The sequence below is a fragment of the Austrofundulus limnaeus genome, unplaced genomic scaffold (assembly GCF_001266775.1).
Source record: "Austrofundulus limnaeus strain Quisiro unplaced genomic scaffold, Austrofundulus_limnaeus-1.0 Scaffold8, whole genome shotgun sequence".
Taxonomy (NCBI): domain Eukaryota; kingdom Metazoa; phylum Chordata; class Actinopteri; order Cyprinodontiformes; family Rivulidae; genus Austrofundulus; species Austrofundulus limnaeus.
Genome location: NW_013952410.1, coordinates 1,960,508 through 1,968,802, shown reverse-complemented (window position 1 = coordinate 1,968,802; position 8,295 = coordinate 1,960,508).

Genomic DNA, 8,295 nt, shown 5'->3' with positions numbered 1-8,295 from the left:
TAATATTATGACTTTATTCTCATAATATTATGACTTTATTCTCATAATATTATAAAATTATTCTCGTAATATTATGACTTTATTCTCATAATATTACAACTTTAATGTCGTAATGTTATGACTTTATTCTTGTAATTTAAAAAAATCTCATTTTGTGGCCCTAATCCTCCATCGTATGAGGTCTTTTTTAAACTTGTGAAAATATCTGGACTCAGACAGGATATTGTACAGGCTCATAACTTCATTAAGGTAGGACCATAACAGTTGTCTTGGTGAAATGTTCATCAAGTGAGGTACAGTTTGTGTAAAGAAAAATACTGATATGAAACATAAATGGTGAATAAACTGCTCTGTAGTGTTCATTATTTGTAAATATGATTTCTGAATGAAGTCGTGGGACTAAAACTAAACTAAAACTAAACTAAAAGGTCCAACAAGAGATGTTTTATCAGTGCATATAAGGAGGACATGATCAGTAAATGAACTAATGAAAAATATATTGTTAGTAAGATTTTACTATTGAGTTTTGAACTGTCACTWATCAGATATATCTGTGAGCAAAACATAAAAACATGTGCAGAGCAGTATTAGCTCATGACTGCAGCGTTGTAGATACTGTGTCCAAAAAATAATTAAAAAACAACACAATGTATTTTTAATGTTCATATGTAGATATGAAATCCGCACTGCCAGTGTGAATTGCACTGCATAGATTTRATGTTATGATATTCTTCATATGAGTGTTTGGAGGAGTATAAATTCACACACTCTCACAGCTGAACTGAACCACATTTTCATGTCTGTGGATTTGTTTAAGTCTTAGTTCTGATTTGACCTAATGGAATTCAGATCATGGTATTTTACTGGAGTATGAATTAGATGTGTCTCAGTAAACTGTAATGTGTGTTTTAATAAGCTGTTATTGTGGGAGTTGTAGGGGAAAAAAAGTAACTGGGACACCCTTATTTATTTTTATATTTTTACACCCAAAGTCCTGAAAGTAATGTTATGTCCCACTCAGAGCTCTGATCTGAACATCACTGAGTGTCTCTGAAAAGACATGAAGGGACAGAAGGATCTGAGTCAGAAACATCCACAGAGGATTTGTAGTTTATTCTCCAGGAAACTTAGAATAACCTATTTGCTTAGCTCCTTCATGAACAGGCTGCAAAAGTTGTTGAATGTAAATGACCAGTGGTGGGCATGTTTCTGCTAATCTTTTCACAGCTAACAGCAGAATAAATTTTATGTGTAGAGGATTAACTTTTTCAGTGACTTTGAAAACCATTTGTGGACCAGTTAGCTTTGGCTAAATTTGGCTTTGCCAACTCCACTAACAGCTAACTAACAAGCTAACTTTAACAGGTTTGTGTCAGTCCTGCAGTCTTCAGCTCAAAGGAGGAAAAGTCGTGACACAGACTGAATGACATTCTTTAGCAATGAGCTGTTTGTGTTAACTTCTGATAGCTTTAACTTTTTATTTATTTAGAGTGCCAGCTTTTGCTAATTTAGTATTTTAATTTTACATGTTTAGCAGTTTAGCATTAGCAAAGCTATAGTCTCAGGTCGTATTCAGACCTGATAATTTGCTCCGTTTTAAACGAACCAGAGTTMGTTTCCAGCGTTGRTCCGGACCTTTTGTGCAGGTGTGAATACACTCATGCGAACTCTGGTGCGGATCAAACAACCGGACCGAGACCTGCTTTTTGAGGTGGTCTCGGTTCGTTTCCAAACRAACTCTGGTGTGGTTCACTTCAGTTCTCTTCTGGTGTGAAAACAGACCGGACTCTAACCAAACCAACTGCATTAAACATGCACCTTTTTGGACTTCACAGGCCACCGTTGCTGAGCTAAATAAACTGAAATCATACCTGTTTCATCGTCTCCAGTTAGCAGCTCTGCTGGCAGCATGTTGTGGGTCAGAACACGCAGAGCACCTCGTCTCCTTTGGGTCGTGGGACACATTTACGTGACGTCGCTCCAAAATTAGAATATCATCACAGAACCACCATTAAATTAGCTGCTTCTGACATTTTAAATGCTATTGCAGTTGTACTATCAGTAAAAATGTGCGCATCAGAACCACAGCATGCAGAACTTCCTTGTTTTCTTCTGGATCTGTGGCTCAATCCCGCCCCCGTCCTTTTTTTGTCCAGTGGGAGCAATGATCGTCAGCCTCATGGCTTTGTTTATTTACAACTTAAGGGCTCGACACACGGGAGGCGACGTCGCTCGCTCTCCATTCATTTCCTATGGAGCCTGTGCGGTGAGGTGACAATCGCTTGCCCTCCTCCAGCTAAGCGACCGGCGAAAATAGTGCATGTGAAATTTCGCGCTCGTACACGTAGACGTGCACATGCGAGCTTCCGACGCGACATATGAAAGTTGAAAAATGCTCAACTTTTGTCGCTGTCGCTTAGCGTACAACCAATCAGCGAGGGTTTCATTGACTGACCAATGAGAGGAGAGTATGCTACACACTGCAGTTAGCTAACACTTTCACCAAGTGATTACTAAAAAGCTTTGTGGGAATTTATTGGCATCGGGTGAAGTTTATGGTAAGATTTTCCTCATAAAACTGTATCTTGATGTGTGTTTGTTTTTCAATATCATTAGCATCGCGAGATTTGTTTAGTTTACATGTCTGTGATGCACACCCACCTTCAGAGTCAAGAACCAATCAAATTTCATTAAGACAAGCGATCTGAGAGCACGATTCGCAACGTTGCGATCGCTGTCGCGTCCCGTGTGTCGGGTTTCACCCTGGCTGCGATGACAGCCGTTAATCGCTGTAGTTTGTCGCTGCCCGTGTGTCGAGCCCTTTATAGTTCATTTTAAAAAAAAACACAACGTGAATGCAAACTGCACCAAACGAAAAAAATAAAGTCCACTTTTGGTCYGGACCAAACAAGTGGACAAAGGACTTTCCTGGTCTGAATACACCCTCAGTTAACAGATCACGAGTTAGTAAAGCTAACTTTTTGACAGAAGTCAATAAAGTACTTGAAAAAAATACTAAGTAAAAGTGAAATTATATGAAGAGAAAATGACTTACTGTAAAAATACATTTCACTGATGAGAAAACTACTCAAGTAAAAGTCATAAAACTGTTCACAAAAATTGGGAAGTAAAAGTAGAAGTACTTTTACACACTCTCTAAGAAATCAACTGTGGAATTTACTGAACCAAACTGGTTCCACTAAGCCAGTCTTTGCTCAGTTTWCCTGACTAGGCTTAGTGGAGCCAGTTGACATGACTTTGTTGAGTAAATTCAACACTTCAGTTTATAGAGTGTAAACATCTTTCATGATGAGTTTGAACATATTTAATTTTGCAATGAGTAACTAGGTGTTAAATTTTAAAGTAAAGAAGTAAAAGTATCAAATGTAACAAAATAAAAGTAAAAATAGCTATTTAAATAATTGTTGGTAAAATTACAAATCTTCAAAAAAAAAACTACTTAAGTACTGTAACAAAGTAGATGTAGTTATTAACGTAAAGAAGTAAAAGCATCATTTTTAGCTTTAAAATTTAACAAAGTAAAAGTAAAAATAGCTATTTAAATAATTGTTGGTAAAATTACAAATCTTCAAAAAAAAACTACTTAAGTACTGTAACAAAGTAGATGTAGTTATTAACCTCTGCTTTTTTGGTCAGCTGTGCCCACCATTGTAAATGACCTAAAACTTTCCACAATAATAGCATGAATAACATTTATTTTATGTACATTTTAAGACTTAAATATAATTATTTTAATGATTACTTTAGCTCTGCGACCCTTGAGTTTGTATTTTAGAAGTTAACGGTGTTACCTCTAATAGTGACAGAACACGTTCTCTGATCATCACCTGACGTCATGAAAAGCAGGCGGCCGTGTAACTGTCTGCATCTGTCTTTGTTAGTGAAATATATTTTGAATACACRTCTACAAACATCTGCCACTGAATAAACCTTTGGAGTCGACTCAGTTCAAGGTGCCAACTTGGCTATATCTCAGTCAATTGGTAGTAGCTGAGAGTTATTCCCAAATCATTTCTCAAGTGCTAACAAATTATGCTACATCTTTATTTGAACGTATGGAATTCAAGGCAACATACAACAAGAAATGCTACTTTCACTATTCAATTTCTGAAGATTGTTCATTGGGGTTAAAACAAAAAATATGTTTATATCATCACTTATGGTTCTGAMGTGTTTCATTAAAGTTGTAATTATTTGATAATACTTAAAGTTGCGCAACAGATGTTGAGTTAATTTGGTTTTAGCTTGAGAGGAAAAACTACTGGCTTTAGTTTAATTTTGTTAAAACACAGAGTAACATTTTTATTTTGCAGCTGCTCAAATTAGCATTTCTTCACAGCTTTAGAACGACATGAGTTTAACACATGAAGTATGTTTAAAAAGCACAGATGGATGCTATGAGTGGAATGCAAGTGATAACTTAATTATRATAGCAATAAATATGTTTCTGTTGCACAATATTCTTTACTTGAGGAACTGGATTAAAAAGAATTCTGCAATGTGTGACCCAAATCCTGCTAATCCAAGTAGAAAAGGTGAAGTGACAGGTGGGAGTTTCATGGGGAGGTGTGTGTGTGTGTGACGACGAGTGTTGTGTCAACACATGTCCGGGTGGTGTGTGTGAGAGTGTGTAGGTGATGATGTGGACATGTGGGCGATGGAGGAAAGGGCAGAAATGTTTCAGTGAGACTCACAGCCTCGGGGCAGAAACTGTCCCACAGCCTTGTGCTTTTTGTCTTCACACTTTGATCCCACCTGGCACACAACCTGAGYGGGAGGAGACACGAGCTGGATGGGACCCCTGACACCTTCAGGCCCTTAGGAGTGCAGGTTTGACAGGGAGTTTCTTCAGACTTGATGCAGGAGCAGCACAGTGGAAGCTGAGTGAACTCTTTTTTTATTTATTTATTTTTTTGCTCAAGTGGAACGCAGAACAGGGGGCTCTCTTCATCTTTCTTTTTTCTGATCAGTTTTAATGAGATGAAAACTTTCCAGCTCCCTAATCCAAAGTRCAAAAATGATCAACCTAAACCATGTTATTTGTGTGATGTTTGGTGGTTTGGTATCCCCCGTTGCAAATGACATTTTACATAAAATGACTTTTTGAAACTTGATTCCTTTTATATAAAGTTTAAGCAACAGCGCTTATAAGTATTCACAAATGTCATTTGACATTTGCAAAAGGATTTATAAAAAAACATCTTTAACAACTAAAAGGTCATATGCTTTTTGTAGTTTTTCCTTTACTTTGGTGTTATTTAGCTTTTTTATGTGCATGTGAAAAAAAATCCAAAGGAAGTTTTACCAAAWATGCTTCAATGTTTATGTTACATTAAAGTTGTATTCCAAGTGTAGTTAAGAAATTGAGATGCATCTATTTTATATAGTCCCATGTGGTGGGCACAGTTCTGCTAATCCACTAGCAGCTAATTGTGGAGCTAATTTATTAATAGTGGATTAGCAATTTTTTGAAAGCTTTGGGAACTGTTAGCAGTCTACTAAATTTAGTCCTGCTAACTTTAGAAAACAAAAACAACTCACCCTTCACACATGAAGCGCTGCTTGCTTGCATCATCAAATTCTAGAAGTGGTCATTCAACTAGATCTGTTACAAAAGGACAACTGATATTAYCAACTTTTAAAAACTGTTACGGCCAGAGGTCTTTCTTCTATGTTTATACTAAAGCATGGAATGACATTCCTCAAAACATAAAGTCCATTTCAAAACTACAGCCCTTTAAGAAGAATCTTGTCTGCCATCTGCTGGACACTTTTTGTTGTGCTCATATTTAGACGTCCTATTTTGCAAATGCTGCCTTCCTGAAATTTGGTATGCTTGTTTGTCTTTGTGTCTATGGTGTATAATGATGTGATTGTGATGCTGTAWTTCTGAGTGTTTTATGTGCTGCAGAACAGGAACCTGCTGTAAAACAGCAATTATGCTGAGTCAGGCTTGATTTTTAATAATCTTTTCCTGTTAAATCAATAAATCAAATCAAATCAATCATGCGCCTTGTGTTGGGTGTGTAGCGCCTCTGTGTGTGCGTAGCCYCTTTAGCATTTTACCCTTCAACTGCTTTTTGTATAAACTGGTGGCCAAAGAAATGGTTTTATAAGCTTTTAGTCAAGACACTGACGTGACATGTCTATGACAGCCCTTGAGTTAGCATGCAAGTTGGCAGGTAACGTTAGCTTCCACTCAATATTTTTAYCTGTTTAGCTGATTAGTTTGCAAAGCTATTTTTTCATGTAGTGGATTGGTGATTTGAGAGGCTAAATTTTTGGTTTGATGTCMACCGCATACCTGCTGCACTGAAACATACATCTTTCCAGATCTTTGCCGAGGCCGTAYGCACCAATGAACCCCTATACCATCAGAGAGGCAGACTTTCTAACTTTGTGCTGTTGACAGGCTGGATAGATTTTTTAACCTGTTTTAGTGGTTTTAGCATTTGTGAAGCAGTGTTGTTTTTGACTGCCATTTTAATTTTAGTTTTAGTCAGTTTTAGTCATTTCTATATTTAATGGTTTTAGTCGAGTTTTAGTCATTTCTATATTTAATGGTTTTAGTCAGTTTTAGTCATTTCTATATTTAATGGTTTTAGTCGAGTTTTAGTCGATGAAAGCTTTAAAAATTGTTTAGTTTTAGTCTTAAWAAAACAACATATTAGTCTTTACAGATTAATTTCAGTAATTTGTGTTAACATTTGTGAATTTGAGTTACTCTAAAAATGCCCAAAACAAAAACATTCTCACTTTGTGGCTTTATTTCTCAGATTGCTAAAGTGCGATGAATATACAAAATACACATGCCCAATATTATAAGCAGCAAAGGAACACACATGTTCAACTCAAACTTGTCAGCCAGGACGATGAAGATGCATCTTATTTATAAGAACGGACATCATGCAGTCCTAAACTTAGTAGACTATTAAACTTGTGCAAACTAGTGTTTACATGCACCAGGCTTTTATTCAAAACAGAAGCACTGACATGCACAGTAGCTAACTCCCCCCAGCCAAAAAACAAACAAAAAAAATACAAGAGTTTTACTTTTGTCATGAACGTAAACAGCTTCTGAGCTCAGAATGGACCTGCGACAGCTTTTAATGGAGGAGACGTCACTCCCTGGTTAAGCTACAGGTGACGGGCAGACTTTTTTTTTTTTTTGCGAAGCGTCTCAGGCTGTTTGTCTTCCTTCGTTACTGAATGAGAAAAGGAAATGTTGTGTGCTGCTGTGTGTGCGCGTGTGTGTAACAGCGCTGCTGTCCCTCCCTCCACTCTGCGTTCTAAATGATTGAGAGACCACCGACTAACATTTTCGTCCAGTCTCGTCTTAACAAAAACTCACACACATTTTGTCGTGTCTTAGTCRTCAAAGAGCTATGTTTATTTCGTTACTGTCTTGTTATCATCATGAAAAAAGGGGGCGTCAATCGTCATCGTTAACCAAAACAACACTGTTGTGAAGCAATTTTTTTTTTAGCTWGCAGACTGGCGGTAAGCAAAGCTAACATTTTGGTTAGCTGTGCCCACCACTGGTCTTGTGTGTTATTTCCCCCATGTGAAGCAGTTTCATGTGTTTCCAGGTACAGGTGCAGTGAAGAGGCTTCCAGAAWCATCTTATACAAATCTGTGAATTGCACTTAGAATACAGCTGTGAAATGCACGTGGGCGTGCATGAAAATCACAGCTCYGACTGCTGAAGAAGCACCGTGTCCGCAGCACTTCTTTTCTCAGCCTTATGAGCCTCTAAGTGCAGTGTCATTAACGTCAACTGGCTARATTAGCTCTGCACGTTGTGAATCAGGTTAGTAATTGCAAGTTCTTGGTGGTTGAGGCCTAAATTTAGTCGTTGTTAACAAAGAACTCAAAGCAGCTGCACACACCAGCGCTTGCTCTACTTTCAAGTGTCGTTGCTTGAAAAAATAATTATAATACAAACTTGTTCCCTGATTCCGTTTTCCTTTTGTGCRTGTTTATTTTTTGGGGGAGAGGCTCTTAGCCAGATAAAACATTTCTTTATTTTGTCTTGTTTTGAAAGCTATGTTTTGCATAGTAGAACAGTCTTCAGGAAATACATATGGATTAAACGTTCCTTAAAACATTACTATAATTGTTATATAGATATCTAATATTGGATACAAATGGATTTTGCAGTGTAGAAGTRATCATAAGTCTGGTAAATGATGAAGTTTAGGTCCAATCCCACTGATTGGTAAAACTCTGCCACCTGCTGATGCCAATTAGAACCTGCAATTTACTTTCAGCTAT